We start from the raw sequence: 21,453 nt of genomic DNA, 5'->3' as shown, positions 1-21,453 counted from the left end.
AATGGAGAAAGATCCATTGGTTCCCAGTTTATACCCTTCCCTGCAATTTTCCCTTTCACTTCTGCAATGTTAGGAAATCAGAGAAGTCGAAGTTATATAAATTTAATTCCAAAGCACCTCTTTTCCATCAGGAGCCTGACATGTTGGACTAATTGGAGACTGACTACCTATGCCATCTTACTTCTATTTGATGATGTACGTTAACCCAGAGGCCAGGTATGGAGAATTTAGCTAAACAGCACTTTACTCCCATCCAAGTTGGAATAGGACTTAATGAGTTCACTTATTTCAATCAAGCTTCCAGAGGCCTGACAGGTATCATAAAGGAACATGAGTCATTCATGTCATGACTAAAATATTACAGTGACCAGTGTCCTACTCTTTGACATTTCAACAATCCAGACAAATGTCCTATAAAATAACCCTCTGGCCTTTAATATCAGACTGTATAGTCCATTATCAAAAAGGACTTTCCCACATAGAATCCAGAGGGATGTGTAAAGGAAGTATTTATTTGGAGCTCAAACTATTATAATTCTTATGAAGTCTACTCCAGGTGTAGACTTAGGAGTGCCTACTGCATCTTATCACATCAATATCTACCCTTGCTCCTGATTTTCAAATGCAAGTGAGACCTTGTTCTCCTACGGTAGCCCACAAAGCAACTCATACCTAAGCTCTCAGGAAGACCCACCTCCCCAGACTCCATACATTTCCTCTCTCATTTCCTCTTCCCCCACAATCCTGTCAATCCAAAAAGATTTCTTTTTCTACCACTTAAACATTACCACTTTAGAACAAAAACACCATCTATTCTCACTGAACTGCCATGATAGCCTTCTAATTGGTCTCCTTACAATCATTAGCGTTTCCTTATCATTTATTCTCCACAAAGAGGCCATATTCTTTTTTTGTTTTTAATGTATCAGATTTTTCCCCTCTTAAAACCATCTGGTAGCTTCCCATCACACTTAGAATTAAATCCAGACTCTTTGCCAAAGCCTAAAACAGCCATCATGATCTGTGGTCCAGCCTCTCTCCTACCCTTCCCCTCTTCAATGAACTATGCAGTCCCTCCTGATTTTTATGTCCTTCCTGAAGCACACCTTGCTTGGTTCTCGAATCCATCAACTTTCCTCTAATGATGTTTAAGTAGGTAGCTTCTCATTATTCAGGTCTCTTCCAAAAGTCATCTTCTTCTCAGAGAGACATCCTAGTAACTCTATCTAAAAGAGCACCCCCCTCCTTGCTTGACGCCCTAATTCCTTCTGAGAAATTATCACCTTCTGAATTGTTTTAATATTTGTTAACTCCTTACAGCACAAACACTCTGTGATTCACCATGGTATCTCTAGCAACAGAATAATGTCTAGAATATGTTAGGAGGTCAATAAATATTTATTGAATGAAGAAGTGCCTTACTCCCATTCCTTGTCCCTGCCTTGTCTTGCCACTTAAGTGCTGGTGATCAGTTATTCTAATCTCCATGGGTTTTTTTGTTTACTTTTCTGAGTTTTTGTTTTGTTTTGTTTTGTTTCTTTCCTGGATAGGTGGAAGAAGATTTCAGATACAGGGAAGGGGAAGAAGTGAAAGAAGGAAGAAAATTCTCATTAGAATATTCAGAGTCTAATTGGGCTTTTTACAAAAAAAAAAAGGTAAGCCTCTAAGCATATCTCTAACACTTTGTTATACAAAAAGAGTCTTAGTCTCTATTATCTGATTTTAATTGTACAACAAAAAGCTCCCATGAATTTTCTTGCTTGTTCAGTTAAGGATTCAAAGAAAAGAGATGGGAATTATCCTGTACACCCAGACCCCAGGCCCCCAGGCTCTAGATGGATGCCAAAAGGGAGAGTAGAGAAAAAGAAAAGTTGCTACTTCGTCAAAAGCTAATAAAAAAAAAAAAAAAAAAAAAACTGAGAGAAGACACTTGGAAATATTGAGAGATGTGGAAAAGAAAGAAGATAAGACAGAAAGAACTTGTTAAGTGGTGGACTTGGGTGCTGACTATGTGGAATCAAGGATGAATTCTAGGTGTCTTGCCTGAACTAGTGAAATCATTTTGTAAAAGAGGGATTTGGGGAATTAGTCTGTTAGGGAAATGGTTTTAAATACAAGAATTTATATTTATGATGCCTATTAGAAACCTAAATGGAGATGTCAAGTAGGTGGTTAAAAGTATGAATCTAGATTAAAGTAGAAAGATTTTAAAAAGTTAATAAGCTATAGAATGTTTTGCATGCCAAGGGAATGTAAGATCATTTGTGACTATGATTTCAACACAATCATGACCATCACCCTCATGTTAGAACACATTTCTAAAACTCTTTTTATTTCTCTAAAAGAAAATTCACATATAAAATAACCTACTATATATTATACATAATTTTGAAATATCTATAATGTCCTAGAGGAGAAGAGATGAAAGACTGAGTTCTGGAGATATTACTAATGCAAATTTAGAATTCAGAAATATAGAGACCTGGAATTCATTGGTGATTTTAAGAAAAGCTGATTGGAAAAGTGGGTAAAAATGAAAGCCTATTGGATTTGGGTCATGAGAGACAGGAGGCAAGAAATGATGAGCTTTATTTTAAGAAAGACCAGAAAAAGAATTTGAATGGGATTTTATTTTAAAATACTGTGATATTGTGGCATATTTGTATGCTCATATAAATAATCTTAAATAAAGGTTAATGAGTTAAAAAATTGAGGGGTAAGCCATAGAAATAAAGACCTTGAAGTAGGTGATAGGTGATGAAATCCTATGCCACAGGGAGGAATAGACCACAGACAGAAGGAAAGGGGTTTACTGTAACAGAACTGAGAATCAAAAACTGATGTGGATTTTATATTCGTTTTCTACTTGCTGTAGTGAACAACCACAAAATTAGTGACTTTAAGCAACACATTTATTATCTTTCAGTGCTGGAGGTCAGATGTCTAACATCAAAGTATCAGTAGGGCTACTTTCTTTCTGGATGCTTCAAAGGAGAATCCCATTTCTTTGCTTTCCATCTTCAGAGGTGGTCTGCATTCCTTACATCTCTCTAACGTCTCTCTTCCACTGTCACATCCCCTACTGTCTGACTCCGATTCTTTCTGTGGTCCCTCTTGTAAGGACCCTGCGAGTACATTGGGGCCACATGGACAATCTGGGATAATCTCCTCACCTTTAGCTCCTTAACTTGATCACACCTGCAATATCCCTTTTGCCATATAAGATGACATACCCAGATTCTGGAGATTAAGACATCGATATCTTTGGGGAAAGAGAAGGGACATTATTCAGCTCACTACAGTTTTCTTCTGATAGTTTCTATTTTCCTCAATTAAAATAGTAAATGAGATCATCAGCTGAAACTGAGAATAAGGGAGAGATTGTAGGAAGTTTAACGAGAAAAGAAAATGTATGAAAATAACTCAGAGAGTAGAAAAAAGAACTGATCAGGTAAATAATGTAAGAATGCTTGCTGTTACAAGGGCCACCTCAAATTTAGGTCTTATATTTAAAATAGCACCATTACCACAGTGGAATATGTCTCTAGTCTTATTAATCTTCTCAAATGCTAGTGAATAGTCAGAAAATTCTTGGGTTTAATAGTGTTGGGATTTGGTCAGTTTAGTATAACAGAAAGAGAAAGAAATCTAAGCTGAGTTGAAAACGAAAGAGATAAGACAGAGTATAGGAAGTGGGAAAAAGATAGGGTCAATTTGTAATCAGAATTGGTGGGAAAATGTTGAAACGTGGACTCTAGAGTGGGCTGTCAAAGAGTGTACTATGCAAAATTACAATATTGAAGGTGTTAAAATTTTGGTAATAATAAAGTCTAGGCTGTGACCATGGGAAGGAAGATAACTACTCCATTACCAGCTTCTGTAGTGTATGTATACAGTTATGTAGCAAAACCATTACTAAAAATAAACAAGCAAACACATGTGGGGAAGCAGGGATTTAGGAGAGAGCTGGATTTAAACTATAAAAAGAGGTAAATAGCATGCTTAGAGAAGAAACTGTATATATAGGTGTTATGCACTGAGTTGTGTTCCCCCAACAATTTATATGTTGAAGTCCTAATACCCAGCACTTCAAAGTGTGGCCATATTGGGAGATCCAGTCTTTAAATAGGCATTTAACTTAAAATAAGGTCACTGTGCTGGGCTCAAATCCAATATGATTGGTGTCCTTATACAAAAAGGAAATTTGGACATGGAGAGTTACAGTAGGAAGATCATGTGAAGACACAAGGGAGAAGATGGCCAACTATAAGCCATTTATTCAGAAGAAACCAACCTGACCAACACTTTAATATTAGACTTCCAGCCTCTAGAATTACAAAAAACAAATTTCTGTTTTTTAAGTCACCCAATTTGGGGTACTTCTTATGGTGGCCCTAGCAAAATATACTATAAGTGATTTTACTCTGTCAATATGAGTTCCAGGGGGCATAGTGAAAGAGTTTGATGAGTTGAGATGGGGAATTGTGAGATCCTGAATCAAACTAGAAGATGCTCAGAAAAAAAATGAGGATAAAAACGTGGTGATGAGAGGACCTTCCAGATGGAGGAGTAAGACGTGGAGATCACCTTACTCCCAACAAATACATCAAAAATACATCTACATGTGGAACAACTCCTACAGAACACCTACTGAACACTGGCAGAAGACCTCAGACTTCCCAAAAGACAAGAAACTCCCCACATACCTGGGTAGGGCAAAAGGAAAAGAAAAAAACACAGAGAAAAGAATAAGAACAGGACCTGCACATCTGGGAGGGAGCTGTGAAGGAGGAAAAGTTTCCACACATTAGGAAGCCCCTTCACTGATGGAAACAGGGGATGGGAGGTGGGGGGAGCTTCAGAGACACAGAGAAAAGCACAGCAACAGGGGTGCAGAGGGCAAAGCAGAGAGATTCCCACACAGAGGATTCATGCTGACCAGCACTCACCAGCCTGAGAAGTTTGTCTACTCACCTGCAGGGGTGGGTGGGGGCTGGGAGCTGAGGCTCCGGCTTCAGAGTTCAGATCCCAGGGAGAGGACTGGGCTTGGCTGTGTGGACACAGCCTGAAGGGGTTAGTGCACCACAGCTAACCGGGATGGTGTCTGGAACTGCCTAAGAGTCAAGAGACCATTGTTTCAGGGTGCACGAGGAGAGGAGATTCAGAACACTGCCTAAACGAGCTTCAGAGATGAGCGCAAGCCATAGCTATCAGCGCAGACACCAGAGACAAGCATGAAATGCTAAGGCTGCTCCTGCAGCCAACAAGAATCCTGTGTGCAAGCACAAGTCACTATCCAAATCACCCCTCTCGAGACACTGTGCAGCCTGCCACTGCCAGGGTCCCATGATTCAGGGATAAATTCCCCGGGAGAACACAAGGCATGCCTCAGGCTGTTGCAAAATCACTCTGGCCTCTGTCGCAGCAGGCTTGCCCTGCATTCTGTATCCCTCCTCCCCCTGGCCTGAGTGAGCCAGAGGTCCCTAATCAGCTTCTCCTTTAACCCCCTACTGTCTGGGCGAAGAACAGACACCAGAGAGCGACCTACATGCAGAGGTGGGGCCAAATCCAAAGCTGAAACCCAGGAGCTGTGTGAACAAAGAAGAGAAAGGGAAATTTCACCCAGCAGCCTCAGGAGTAGTGGATTAGATCTCCACAATCTACCTGACGTACCCTGCATCTGTGGAATACATGAAAAGACAACCAATCATCTCAAAATTGATGCGGTGGACTTTGGGAGCAACTGTAACCTTGGGGTTTGCTGTCTGCTACTGACTAGTTTCTGATTTTTATGTTTAGCTTAGAATAGTTTTTAGTGCTTGTAATCATTGGTGGATTTGTTTACTGGTTTGGTTGCTCTCTTCTTTTTTTAAAGTTATTTTTATATTTTAATTTTTTTATTTATTATTTTAATAAGTTTATTTTATTTCATTTATTTTATTTTTTCCCTTTCTTTTTTCTCCCTTTTCTTCTAAGCTGTGGGGCTAACAGGGTCCTGGTGCTCCGGCCAGGTGTCAGGCCTGAGCCTCTGTGGTGGGAGAGCTGAGTAGAGGACACTGGACCACCAGAGACTTCCCAGCCGCATGTAATATCAATCGGTGAGTGCTCTCCCAGAGATCTCCATCTCAACACTAAGACCCAGATCCACTCAATGACCAGCAAGTTGCAGTGCTGCACACCCCATGCCAAACAACTAGCAAGAAAGGAACACAACCCCACCCATTACCAGAGAGGTTGCCTAAAGGCATAATATTTCACCTACACCCCAAAACACACCACCGGATGTGGTCCTGCCCATCAGAAAGACAAGAACCAGCCTCATCCACCAGAACACAAGTACGAATAACCTGCACCAGGAAGAAAGTTAAGCAAAATGAGAAGACAGAGAAATACACAGCAGATGAAGGAGCAAAGTAAATACCCACCAGACCACACAAATGAAGAGGAAATAGGCAGTCTCCTTGAAAAAGAATTCAGAGTAATGATAGTAAAGATGATCCAAAATCTTGAAAATAGAATGCAGAAAATACAAGAAATGTTTAACAAGGACCTAGAAGAATGAAAGAGCAAACAAACCATGATGAACAACACAATAAATGAAATTAAAAGTTCTCTAGAATGAATCAATAGCAGAATAACAGAGACAGAAGAACAGATAAGTGACCTGGAAGATAAAATAGTGGAAATAACTACCACAGAGCAGAATAAAGAATAAAGACTGAAAAGAATTGAGGACAGTCTCAGAGACCACTGGGAAAACATTAAATGCACCAACATTTGAATTATAGGGGTCCCAGGACAAGAAGAGAAAAAGAAAGGGATTGAGAAAATATTTGAGGAGATTATATTTGAAAATTTCCCTAATATGGGAAAGGAAATAATCAGACAGGCCCAGGAAACTCAGAGAGTCCCATACAGGATAGATCCAAGGAGAAACATGCCAAGACACATAGTAATCAAACTATCAAAAGTTAAATACAAAGAAAAAATATTAAAAGCAACAAGGTAAAAGTAAAAAATAACATACAATGGAATCCCCATAAGGTTAACAGCTGATCTTTCAGCAGAAACTCTGCAAGCCAGAAGCAAGTGGCAGGGTATACTTAATGTGATGAAAGGGAAAAACGTACAACCAATATTACTATACCCAGCAAGGATCTCATTCAGATTCGATGGAGAAATTAAAACCTTTAGAGACAAGCAAACGTTAAGAGAATTCAGCACCACCACATCAGCTCTACAACAATGCTAAAGGAACTTCTCTAGGCAGGAAATACAAGAGAAGGAAAAGACCTGCAATAACAAACCCAAAACAATTAAGAAAATGGTAATAGGAACATACATATCAATAATTACCTTAAATGTAAATCGACTAAATGCTCCAATAAAAAGACACAGAATGGCTGAGTGGATAAAAAACAACACCTGTATATATGCTGTCTACAAGAGACCCACTTCAGACCTAGGGACACATACAGACTCAAAGTAAAGGGATGGAAAAAGATGTTCCATGCAAATGGAAATCAAAAGAAAGCTGAAGCAGCAATTCTCATATCAGACAAAATAGATGTTAAAATAAAGACTATTACAAGAGACAAAAAAGGACATGACATAATAATCAAGGGATCAATACAAGAAGATAAAAATTGTAAATATTTATGCACCCAACATAGGAACACCTTAATACTTTAAGGCAAATCTTTTTTTTTTTTAAAGATTAGTTTTGTTTTGTTTTTTTTTAATACTTTATTATTTATTTTATTTATTTATTTATGACTGTGTTGGGTCTCTTAGTTTTCATGTGAGGGCTTTCTCTAGTTGCGGCAAGTGGGGGCCACTCTTCATCGCAGTGCGGGGGCCGCTTTTCATCGCGGTGCACGGGCCTCTCACTATCGCGGCCTCTCTTGTTGCGGAGCACAGGCTCCAGACGCGCAGGCTCAGTAGTTGTGGCTCACGGGCTTAGTTGCTCCGCGGCATGTGGGATCTTCCCAGACCAGGGCTCGAACCCGTGTCCCCTGCATTAGCAGGCAGATTCTCAACCACTGCGCCACCAGGGAAGCCCAAGGCAAATCTTAACAGCCATAAAGGGGAAATCAACAGTAACACAACAATAGTGGGGGACTTTAACACCCCACTTTCACCAATGGACAGATGATCCAAAATGAAAATAAATAAGGAAACACAAGCTTTAAATGACACATTAAACAAGATGGACTTAATTGATATTTATAGGACATTCCATCCAAAAACAACAGATTACACTTTCTTCTCAACTGCTCATGGAACATTCTCCAGGATAGATCATATCTTGGGTCACAAATTAAGCCTTGGTAAATTTATGAAAATTGAAATCTTATCAAGCATCTTTTCCAACCACAGCACTATGAGACGAGATATCAAGTACAGGAAAAAAACTGTAAAAAATACAAGCACATGAGGGCTAAAAAATATACTACTAAATAAACAAGAGATCACTGAAGATATCAAAGAGGAAATCAAAAAATACCTAGAAAAAAATGACAATGAACACACGAGGACCCAAAACCTATGGGAGGCAGCAGAAGCAGTGCTAAGAGGGAAGTTTATAACAATACAATGCTACCTCAAGAAACAAGAAAAATCTCAAGTAAACATGCTAACCTTACAGCTAAAGCAATTAAGGAAAGAAGAACAACAACAAAAAAAAAACCCAAAGTGAGCAGAAGGAAAGAAATCATAAAGGTCAGATCAGAAATAAATGAAAAAGAAATGAAGGAAACAATAGCAAAGATCAATAAAACTAAAAGCTGGTTCTTTGAGAAGATAAATAAAATCAATAAACCATTAGCCACACTCATCAAGAAAAAAAGGGAGAAGACTCAAATCACTAGAATTAGAAATGAAAAAGAAGTAACAACTGACACTGCAGAAATACAAACGATCATGAGAGACTACTACAAGCAACTATATGCCAATAAAAGGGACAACCTGGAAGAAATGGACAAATTCTTAGAAAAGCACAACCTTCCGAGACTGAACCAGGAAGAAATAGAAAATATAAACAGACCAATCACAAGCACTGAAATTGAATTGGTGATTAAAAATCTTGCAACAAACAAAAATCCAGGACCAAATGGCTTCACAGGCGAATTCTATCAAACATTTAGAGAAGAGATAACACCTATCCTTCTCAAACTCTTCCAAACTATAGCAGAGGGAGAAACACTCCCAAACTCATTCTAAGAGGCCACCATCACCCAAAACCAGACAAAGATATCACAAAGAAAGAAAACTACAGGCCAATAACATTGAATGAACATACATACAAATATCCTCAACAAAATACTAGCAAACAGAATCCAACAGCACATTAAAAGAATCATACACGATGATCAGGTGGGGTTTATCCCAGAGTGCAAGGATTCTTCAGTGTATGCAAATTAATCAATGTGATACACCATACTAACAATTGAAGGAGAAAAACCATATGATCATCTCAATAGATACAGAAAAAGCTTCTGACAAAATTCAACACCCATTTATGATAAAACCCTCCAGAAAGTAGGCATAGAGGGAACTTACCTCAACATTATAAAGGCCATATATGACAAGCCCACAGCCAACATCATTTTCCGTGGTGAAAAACTGAACCCATTTCCACTAAGATGAGGAGCAAGACAAGGTTGCCCACTCTCACCACTATAATTCAACATAGTTTTGGAAGTTTTAGCCACAGCAATCAGAGAAGAAAACAGTAAATAATTAAAAGTAATCGAAATCAGCCAAGAACTAAAACTGTCACTGCTTGCAGATCACACAATACTATACATAGAGAATCCTAAGGCTGCTACTAGAAAACTACTAAAACTAATCAATGAATTAGGTAAAGTAGCAGGATACAAAATTAATGCACAGAATTCTCTTGCATTTCTCTACTCTAATGAGGAAAAATCTGAAAGAGAAATTAAGGAAACACTCCCAATTATTATTGCAACAAAAAGAATAAAATACCTAGCAATAAACCTACCTAAGGAGGCAAAAGACCTGTAGGCAGAAAACTGTAAGACACTGATGAAAGAAATTAAAGATAATACAAACAGATGGAGAGATATACCATGTCCTTGGATTGGAAGAATCAACATCGTGAATATGACTATACCCCCAAAGCAATCTACAGATTGCAATCCTTATCAAACTACCACTGGCATTTTTCACAGAACTAGAACAAAAAATTTCACAATTTGTATGGAAACACTAAAGACCTCAAATAGCCAAAGCAATCTTGAGAAAGAAAGACAGAGCTGGAGGAATCAGGCTCCCTGACTTCAGACTATACTACAAAGCTACAGTAATCAGGACAACATGGTACTGGCACAAAAACAGAAATATAGATCAATGGAACAGGATAGAAATACCAGAGGTAAACCCACACACATATGGTCACCTTGTTTTTGATAAAGGAGGCAAGGATATACAATGGAGAAAAGACAGCCTCTTCAATAAGTGGTGCTGAGAAAACTGGACAACTCCATGTAAAAGAATGAAATGAGAACACTCCCTAACACCATACACAAAACTAAACTCAAAATGGATTAAAGACCTAAATGTAAGGCCAGACACTATCAAACTCTTAGAGGAAAACATAGGCAGAACATTCTATGACATAAATCACAGCAATATCCTTTTTGACCCACCTCCTAAAGTAATGGAAATAAAAGCAAAAGTAAACAAATGGGCACTAATGAAACTAAAAAGCTTTTGCACAGCATAAGAAACTATAAACAAGACAAAAAGACAACCCTCAGAATGGGAGAAAATATTTGCAAATGAAGCAACTGACAAAGGATTAATCTCCAAAATATACAAGCAGCTCATGCAGCTCGATATCAAAAAAAAACAAACAACCCAATCCAAAAATGCGCAGAAGATCTAAATAAACATTTCTTCAAAGAAGACATACAGATGGCCAACAAACACATGAAAGGATGCTCACCAATACTAATCATTAGAGAAAAGCAAATCAAAAATACAATGAGATATCTCCTCACACCATTCAGAATGGCCATCATCAGAAAATCTAGAAACAATAAATTTTGGAGAGGGTGTGGAGAAAAGGGAACCCTCCTGCACTCTTGGTGGGAATGTAAATTGATATAGCCACTATGGAGATAAGTTTGGAGGTTCCTTAAAAAAGTAAAAATAGAACTACCATATGACCCAGCAATCCTGCTACTGGGCATATACCCTGAGAAAACCATAATTCAAAAAGAATCATGTACCAAAATGTTCATTGCAGCACTATTTACAATAGCCAGGACATGGAAGCAACCTAAATGTCCATTGACAGATGAATGGATAAAGAAGATGTGACATATACATACAATGGAATATTACTCAGCCATAAAAAGAAATGAAATTGAGTTGTTAATAGTGAGGTGGATGGACCTAGAGTCTGTCATACAGAGTGAAGTAAGTCAGAAAGAGAAAAACAAATACTGTATGCTAACACATATATGGAATCTAAAAAAAAAAAAAAATGGTTCTGAAGAACCTAGGGCCAGGACAGGAATAAAGACGCAGACGTAGAGGATGGACTTGAGGACATGGGGAGAGGGAATGGTAAGCTGGGACAAAGTGAGAGAGTGGCATTAACATATATATACACTACTTGATGTAAAATAGATAGCTAGTGGGAAGCAGCCACATAGCACAGGGAGATCAGCTCGGTGCCTTGTGACCACCTAGAGGGGTTGGATAGGGAGGGTGGGAGGGAGATGCAAGAGATAAGGGATCAGGCATATATGTATCCGTATAGCTGATTCACTTTGTTATACAGCAGAAAGTAACACAACATTGTAAAGCAATTAAACTCCAATAAAGATGTTAAAAAAAAATAACTTGGTGATATTAAATGCGCTGGAAGACTTGGGCTTGTTGGTTTTTTTTTAATTTATTTTTTATACAGCAGGCTCTTATTAGTTATCTATTTTATACATCTTCGTTTATATATGTCAATCCCAATCTCCCAATTCATCCTACCACCATCACCCCGCCACCCCCGCTTTCCCCCTTTGTTGTTCATACTTTCATTCTCTACACCTGTAAGACTTGGACTTCTTATGTTGACTGAAGAAAAGAGGGATGTATAATATAACAAGATTAACCCCGATGGTCTTTTATGGAAAGGAACTTACTCAAATCTATGTTATTTGAACTTTAGACCTAGTCTTTTAGATGGTCGACAGTGGAGAGACAAGAATTGTTATGGGTATAAGGAGTCTTATCACCTATGATTATCACTTCATAATATATTGCTAAAAGAATATCTGGTACAAAGGGAAACTCATATTTTTTTTAATTTGGTGACATGGTTAAATAAATAAGTGATATTGACAATATTTTTTGAAGAATTTTAGGACTAACCAATGCCTAGGGCTGCACGTCTGTCAAAAATAAATAAATAAAACAATAGAAAGGCTGGCACACAGTGCCAAGTACACAATGAACCCTTAATGAATGCTTACTGAGGTGACAACCATTGAATTGGTACCACAAGGAAATAGCCAGATTAAATAATGAAGAAATACTAGTAGTACAAAATAACAGAATGGTTAAGTTGGTTACTGATTTCACATACAGTTGCAAAGAAATGCATACAAAATCCCTAACAAAAGCAGCACAACATAGGAGAATAAAATCATTAGAAATCACAGACCCACTTTGTAGATAATGAGACCCAGCTTTATAATTGGGAGCCACATTTTCTGCAGTTTCCTGAGGGAAATTTTTTTTAGCTTTCACCTGAGTTTATCGGCAAATACTTGACGACTCATATCTTAATAAGCAACAAAGTACAACCAATCAATAAACTGTTAAATGACAAATATTAGCAATTAATATTGAGTATAAACTATGGCCACATCAGAAGGTAAATATAGTCCCAAGTGTTGCTGCTTTACTTTAAGTACTGTTAACCTGTCCAGGTTTTAATGTTGTACTTGAAATAAAGTGAGTCTCAGTATAATACCCCAAGTATTAATTACTGCTTACTACCCTGACCAGTATATAACATTGTCAACAAAAAAGTAATCAGTCATTCTAATAAAGAAGTGAAAAATTTTATTCAAGCCAAATTGAGGCTTGTAACCCTGGAACAGCATCTCAGAAAGCTCCAAGAGTAGTTCTACTCGTTAGAAGGCAAAGCACAGTTATATAAGTTTTTTCAGACAGAGGGCTGTATGTTAAATGACATATTATTGACAGTTTACACAATACAGATCTGCAAGTACAAAGTGCTGGGTCATCGTGACCGCTTACAAGAACAAGAAGAAATGTTATCTTTCAAGGAGTTGTCTTGTTGGTGCTAGGAGAATGTTGCTTTTTATGGTTGAGCAGGTGTTTTTGTTGATGGGGAGATTTGGTTGATGCATAATACAGATACACAATGCACAGTGGGGAGACAGAGGAGACCAAATGACAGAGAAAAATTTTTAATGTTTATATTTTTCTAGCCTTGCCATAAAATATGAATTTTATTTTACAACATCAGCCTTTTGACATTGAAATTTTTTATCACTAGAGAAATTGACAACACTTTCTTTCGTGTTGAATGAGGTTCAGTTAGCTCCTACTTGAATGTATTATGTCTCTGTTTTGTTTACTATACATATATAGCTTGTACTTGTGCTGCTTTATTGTTTAGGACAAGTCCCATCTTTTTTTTCCCTTTCTTGCTATACATGAAAGAAGCAGTATATAAATTTCCTTCACGAATTTACCAATCAAATTTGTAAAAGAGAAGACGAAGTTGTCCTTAAAATTTCTAGATGATTTTTATGAATAAATGGTCTCCAAAGAGGAGAAATTATACTAATAAATGCAGTAAAATAAAAAAAACTACTCAGTTGTAGCTGACAACTATAGTGAATAAGTAAAGTTAAAATTATTCGAAATAAAACTGTTAATAGAAAACAAAAACTGCTCAGTTGTCCAAATCTGAAGTTAGGAACTTAGAGTAGTAAATATAAAATAAATAGATAAAAAAACTACTTTAAATTTCACAGAAGGATCATGGAGAATAATTAGAAAGAGGATGAGGTATACAGACCTCCATCACATTATAATTTTGTAATTTAATTCACTAAGTTCTTCATCTCTAAAATGTGGACAGTAATAAATTTGCTTTGTATAGTTTTGTTATGATTACACAGGATGGCATATAAGGAACAAAGCCTTAGGCATATCATAATACTCATTAAATATTAGTAGTATTAGTTGTTATTGTGATTTTATCATTGTAGGAGACCAGAATATGCCTCTGCAAAATATGCCTCTTTGACATAAGGATTGTTTTGATCTGATTATTTTGAAAAACAGTAGATACAGGATAAACTCTGGAAACAGTCTGTTACACTTTTGTAAGGGAATTCTCCATTTTTAAGGATGTCTCTCTCACTCTACCAGGAACAGAAGGATGACTGTAAATCACAAGCAACTTTTTATCATTGTAGAAGGCACAGACTCAAGTCTGCAAAACAAAGCTCACACTTGTTTACTGAACTATTTCTAGTAATCATCCCATGACTTGCCTCCTCTGCCCTCTTCTATGTTTTAATTAAAGATTGTATTTAAGCTCAAGTTCTAGCCACCTCTTTGAGTTTACTCATCCCTCAGTTTCTCCCATGTGTGTGTGTGTGTGTATACACACACACACACACACACACATATATATGATATACATATTAATTAATTTCTGTTTTTTCTTATTAATCTATCTTTTGTAACAGGGTCCTCAGCCAAGAACCTAAAAGAGTAGAAGGATAAGAATTTTTCCTCTCCCTACATCATTATTTTATATAATTTCACTAATATTTATTGAGCTTCCACTATGTGAAAGGGATTATAATAAAAAGCAAAGTATGAATGTTCAGAGTGGCAATCAATTTTAAAAGTTCAGGTTGAAATTTTAGCACCCAATTCTTCCCCCTCCACCATCTACACAACTCCAGTCTAACCACCTGAATGCAAAATTATACTCCTCAGCAATTTAAATTATGCCATTATTCCTTTGCTCAATTTTTATCACAGATTTAAGCTCTATAGTGCTAATAAACCTGCAGACACAGAAGTTCATAATTTATATATGTATTTGATAGCCTCATCCCTGACTTCCTAGCCTCAAATCTAGGGTCTTAAACTGCCTACTTAGCTCTGTTAACGGATTTTAATCTTTCATATCAGAGAAGCCATTCAAATGTTCTTAAGCATTATCATCTTGGCACTTTAATTGAAATATGTCTTTACATTTCAAAAAAATGGAACATAACAGTGAATAAAAGCAGCCCTTTATTCACACAGTGTATGCTAATGTTGACCAAACTGCTCTTGGTTTTTCAAAGCACTCTTGTCATTTCCTGGAATTTCCTGAACTCAGCACTTTGATGACCATGGCTATTTTAACTTCTTTGCTCTCCCAATTGCAAAGCAGCTTTTGACATTTGGATTTTGTGTTCATCTAATGGCAACTGCAATTAAAGATTTCTCACATCAATGAGCTAACTTTCTAAGGCCATTTCAAAGGGTCAATTCAATATTCAAATTGCATGATGCTTATTGATCTGTGTGCTACTATTTGTGTGACTGGAAATGTACTTATTAGAAATTTTCCTGACACTATTGATAAAAAATAGTGAACAGAACTAATTTCACTTAAGTATTCTGCATTCATTTGATGAGAACATAGCTGAAGCCAGATAATTCATTGATTAGTATTGGACATATATAGAGAAAGAAGACAACTCTCAGACTTGACAAACAGTGCTTAGTTTGAGAGAATGAGTATCTAAATGCATTTATAGATTACTGAAAGTGCAATTTAATTACTTCATAATCATTTTTGAAAGGTCTCCCAAGAAATTGCAGGTGTAGACAGCTTAGAAGTAGAAGTTTCCTCTTTAGCCCATGACCTCTAGTAGATTTAGGAACACTTGACGCCCACCCTAGATTCACAGGCTACAAGAGAGGACTTCCTTTTGTAAGTCCTATGGACATTAAACACTGGGTTGTTACCCTGCTGCCACAAATATATTTTTACTAGATAGAAAAACATAAGAAAAAAATAAAGTAAAACAAATCATACCAGAGCAATTTAGAGATGTTTGTTTCATTTACACTTGCCTTGAGATTATAGCTACCCATAAAGATTGGATTAGAGAATTATTATAATTATCTTGATAAGTGTGCGATTAAAATTTCCTCTTTCCCAAAACATCTATTCACTTAGTTTCCAACCTTTTTAAATAGTTTCTTCACTGCATACCAAAAAAAAAAAAAAAAAGCCAAAAGTCATTTTGAGTTATTCAAAAGACAATTGGAAGGTTTAGCTTGGCTAACATTCCTTCCTAGGTTTAGTGTTTTTAATTGGCCAAAGTAAATAACTTTTTAAATTAATTTTATACATATATTTATGTGAGAAAAATGAATACATAATAATTATAATCACTTGGAAAGCAAAGGCTGCTGGCATTTCAGGAATCCTTTTCCTTGAATGAGGAAATGAAATCAAGTACATATCCTCAGATCCCATGTTTTGAACTTAATGCAAATGTGCTGGGAAAAAGCAGTAAAGATTTTCCTTATATTTAAGACAAATAGGAGGAAGTAAATATATAAAAGGAGGGAAAGACTTAGAGGTATACTCCTGCCTCATACTAGGCAGAAGCAAGAAAGAAGCTAATTTTTGGTGACCCTGTCTCTTCTAGCTAATAAATTACACAGTTGTTGAAGACATATCAATGGGCAGAGATCATTGCTGCTTTAATGTTGCTAAAATGTAGTACAACTATGTAATGTAACATTAAAGTAATTTATATAATTAGGTCTTCATATGGTCTCATAATAGTGTAGTTATAATTATCCCTATTTTATTGATGGAAATATTGAGTTATCAGAAGGTTCAGTGACTCACCTGGCCAGTCAGTGGCAGAAATGGTACTAGCAAAAGATATTGTCACACCCAGTATATGACAATTCCATTGTACATATGTGGCAAACAGGCAAATTATATATATAGAAAAGAGACTACATAGAGAGAGGGAGGCGAGCAAATGTAAATAGAATATACAATTTGTAGTGAAATTTTTTCTGTTTCTGTGTGTGTGCATGTGTGCACAAGCACATATGTGTGTGGAGAGAGTATCAATTAGAGTAATAATTATGTGTCTTGTTCTGGAAACCCAGAGAGGAAAAACAAATCATCAGGACAATAAAATTAACAGCAAAAGGAGTTGCTTCATAAGTTGAATGGTAATTGCCATGAAATAATGGATACAATTCTGTTTGATAATTGCATCTCTTCTATGAAAGGACTACCTTATCTAGGTGATAATAATGGAGGTTTTTCAATGCATGGTTTGATTTTTCCTGATATGATTAAAAAACAAATAATGAAAAAAACAAATGTGAAGAAAACTTCACATCCAAGTAAGTAATAAACCATCTATCTAAATAATATCAAAATATAATAATTTCTGTAAATATTTGGAATCATATATGAAGAATTTATACACATTGTATTGAATATGATTATAGATATTGTTTCATAAGTCCTTCATTCTAATACTTTTTATTACAACCAGATTTCTTTTTTTTTTTTTTTTTAACTTCTTTTTTGGAGTATAATTGCTTTACAATGGTGTGTTAGTTTCTGCTTTATAACAAAGTGAATCAGTTATACATATAGATATGTTCCCATATCTCTTCCCTCTTGCATCTCCCTCCCTCCTGCCCTCCCTATCCCACACCTCTAGGTGGTCACAAAGCACAGAACGGATCTCCCTGTGCTATGCGGTTGCTTCCCACTAGCTATCTATTTTACGTTTGGTAGTGTATATATGTCCATGCCACTCTCTCACTTTGTCACATCTTACCCTTTACCCTCTCCATATCCTCAAGTCCATTCTCTAGTAGGTCTGTGCCTTTATTCCCATCTAGCCACTAGGTTCTTCATGACCCTTTTTTTTTTTTCCCTTAGATTCCGTATATATGTGTTAGCATACTGTATTTGTTTTTCTCTTTCTGACTTACTTCACTGTGTATAAAAGACGCTAACTCCATCCACCTCATTACAAATAACTCCATTTTGTTTCTTTTTATGGTTGAGTAATTTTCCATTGTATATATGTGCCACATCTTCTGTATCCATTCATCCGATGATGGACACTTAGGTTGCTTCTATGTCCTGGCTATTGTAAATAGAGCTGCAATGAGCATTTTGGTACATGACTCTTTTTGAATTATGGTTTTCTCAGGGTATATGCCCAGTAGTGGGATTGCTGGGTCGTATGATAGTTCTATTTTTAGATTTTTAAGGAACATCCATACTGTTCTCCATAGTGGCAGTATCAAGTTACATTCCCACCAACAGTGCAAGAGTGTTCCCTTTTCTCCACACCCTCTCCAGCATTTATTGTTTCTAGATTTTTTGATGATGGCAATTCTGACTGGTGTGACATGATATCTCATTGTAGTTTTGATTTCTCTAATGATTAATGATGTTGAGCATTCTTTCATGTGTTTGTTGGCAATCTGTATATCTTCTTTGGAGAAATGTCTATTTAGGTCTTCTGCCCATTTTTGGATTGGGTTGTTTGTTTTTTTGTTATTGAGCTGCATGAGCTGCTTGTAAATCTTGGAGATTAATCCTTTGTCAGTTGCTTCATTGGCAAATATTTTCTCCCATTCTGAAGGTTGTCTTTTGATCTTGTTTATGGTTTCCTTTGCTGTGCAAAAGCTTTTAAGCTTCATTAAGTCCCATTTGTTTATTTTTGTTTTTATTTCCATTTCTCTAGGAGATGGGTCAAAAAGGATCTTGCTGTGATTTATGTCATAGATTGTTCTCCCTATGTTTTCCTCTAAGAGTTTGATAGTGTCTGGCCTTACATTTAGGTCTTTAATCCATTTTGAGTTTATTTGTGTGTATGGTGTTAGGGAGTGTTCTATTTTCATACTTTTACATGTACCTGTCCAGTTTTCCCAGCACCACTTATAGAAGAGGCTGTCTTTTCTCCACTGTATATGCTTGCCTCCTTTATCAAAGATAAGGTGACCATATGTGTGTGGGTTTATCTCTGGGCTTTCTATCCTGTTGCATTGATCTATGTTTCTGTTTTTGTACCAGTACCAAACTGTCTTGATTGCTGTAGCTTTGTAGTATAGTCTGAAGTCAGGGAGCCTGATTCCTCCAGCTCCATTTTTCATTCTCAAGATTGCTTTGGCTATTCAGGGTCTTTTGTGTTTCCATACAAATTGTGAAATTTTTTGTTCTAGTTCTGTGAAAAATGCCAGTGGTAGTTTGATAGGGATTGCATTGAATCTCTAGATTGCTTTGGGTAGTAGAGTCATTTTCACAATGTTGACTCTTCCAATCCAAGAACATGGTATATCTCTCTATCTATTTGTATCATCTTTAATTTCTTTCATCAGTGTCTTAAAATTTTCTGCATACAGGTCTTTTGTCTCCTTAGGTAAGTTTATTCCTAGGTATTTTATTCTTTTTGTTGCAGTGGTAAATGGGAGTGTTTTCTTAATTTCACTTTCAGATTTTTCATCATTAGTGTATAGGCATGCAAGAGACTTCTGTGCATTAATCTTGTATCCTGCTACTTTACCAAATTCATTGATTAGCTCTAGTAGTTTTCTGGTAGCATCTTTAGGATTATCTATGTAGAGTATCATGTCATCTGCAAACAGGGACAGCTTTACTTCTTCTTTTCTGATTTGGATTACTTTTATTTCTTTGTCTTCTCTGATTGCTGTGGCTAACAATTCCAAAACTGTGTTGAATAATAGTGGTAAGAGTGGGCAACCTTGTCTTCTTCCTGATCTCAGTGGAAATGGTTTCAGTTTTTCACCATTAAGAACGCTGTTGGCTGTGGGTTTGTCATATATGGCATTTATTATGTTGAGGAAAGTTCCCTTTATGCCTACATTCTGCAGGGCTTTTATCAAAAATCGGTGTTGAATTTTGTCGAAAGCTTTCTCTGCATCTATTGAGATGATCATATGGTTTTTCTCCTTCAATTTGTTAATATGGTGTATCATGTTGATTGATTTACGTATATTGAAGAATCCTTGCATTCCTGGCATAAACCACACTTGATCATGGTGTATGATCCTTTTCATGTGCTGTTGGATTCTGTTTGTTGTATTTTGTTGAGGATTTTTGCATCTATGTTCCTCAGTGATATTGGCCTGTAGTTTTCTTTCTTTGTGACATCTTTGTCTGGTTTTGGTATCAGGGTGATGGTGGCCTCATAGAATGAGTTGTGGCGTGTTCCTCCCTCTGCAATATTTTGGAAGAATTTGAGAAGGATAGGTGTTAGCTCTTCTCTAAATGTTTGATAGAATTCGCCTGTGAAGCCATCTGGTCCTGGGCGTTTGTTTGTTGGAAGATTTGTAATGACAGTTTCAATTTCAGTGCTTGTGATTGGTCTGTACATATTTTCTATTTCTTCCTCGTTCAGTCTTGGCAGGTTGTGCATTTCTAAGAATTTGTCCATTTCTTCAAGGTTGTCCATTTTATTTGCATAGATTTGTTTGTAGTAATCTCTCATGATCATTTGTATTTCTGCAGTGTCAGTTGTTACTTCTCCTTTTTCATTTCTAATTCTATTGATTTGAGTCTTCTCCCTTTTTTTCTCGATGAGTCTGGCTAATGGTTTATCAATTTTGTTTATCTCCTCAAAGAACCAGCTTTTAGTTTTATTGATCTTTGTTATTGTTTCCTTCCTTTCTTTTTCATTTATTTCTGATCTGATCTTTATGATTTCTTTCCTTCTGCTAACTTTGGGGGTTTTTTGTTCTTCTTTCTCTAATTGCTTTAGGTGCAAGTGTAGGTTATTTATTTGAAATGTTTCCTGTTTCTTGAGGTAGGCTTGTATTGCTATAAACTTCACTCTTAGAACAGCTTTTGCTGTATCCCATAGGTTTTGGGTCGTCGTGTCTCCATTGTCATTTGTTTCTAGGTATTTTTTGATTTCTCCTTTGATTTCTTCAGTGATCACTTCGGTATTAAGAAGCATATTGTGTAGCCTCCATGTGTTTGTGTTTTTTAACAGATCTTTTCCTGTAATTGATATCTAGTCTCATAGCGCTGTGGTCGGCAAAGATACTTGATACGATTTCAGTTTTCTTAAATTTACCAAGGCTTGATTTGTGACCCAAGATATGATCTATCCTGGAGAATGTTCCATGAGCACTTGAGAAAAATGTGTATTCTGTTGTTTTTGGGTGGAATGTCCTATAAATATCAATTAAGTCCATCTTGTTTAATGTATCATTTAAAGCTTGTGTTTCCTTATTTATTTTCATTTTGGATCATCTGTCCATTGGTGAAAGTGGGGTGTTAAAGTCCATACTATGATTGTGTTACTGTCGATTTCCCTTTTATGGTGGTTAGTATTTGCCTTATGTATT

The sequence above is a fragment of the Balaenoptera physalus genome (genome assembly GCF_965194825.1).
Source record: "Balaenoptera physalus genome assembly, chromosome: 18".
Classification (NCBI taxonomy): Eukaryota; Metazoa; Chordata; class Mammalia; order Artiodactyla; family Balaenopteridae; genus Balaenoptera; species Balaenoptera physalus.
Note: the sequence above shows the minus strand (reverse complement) of the source record.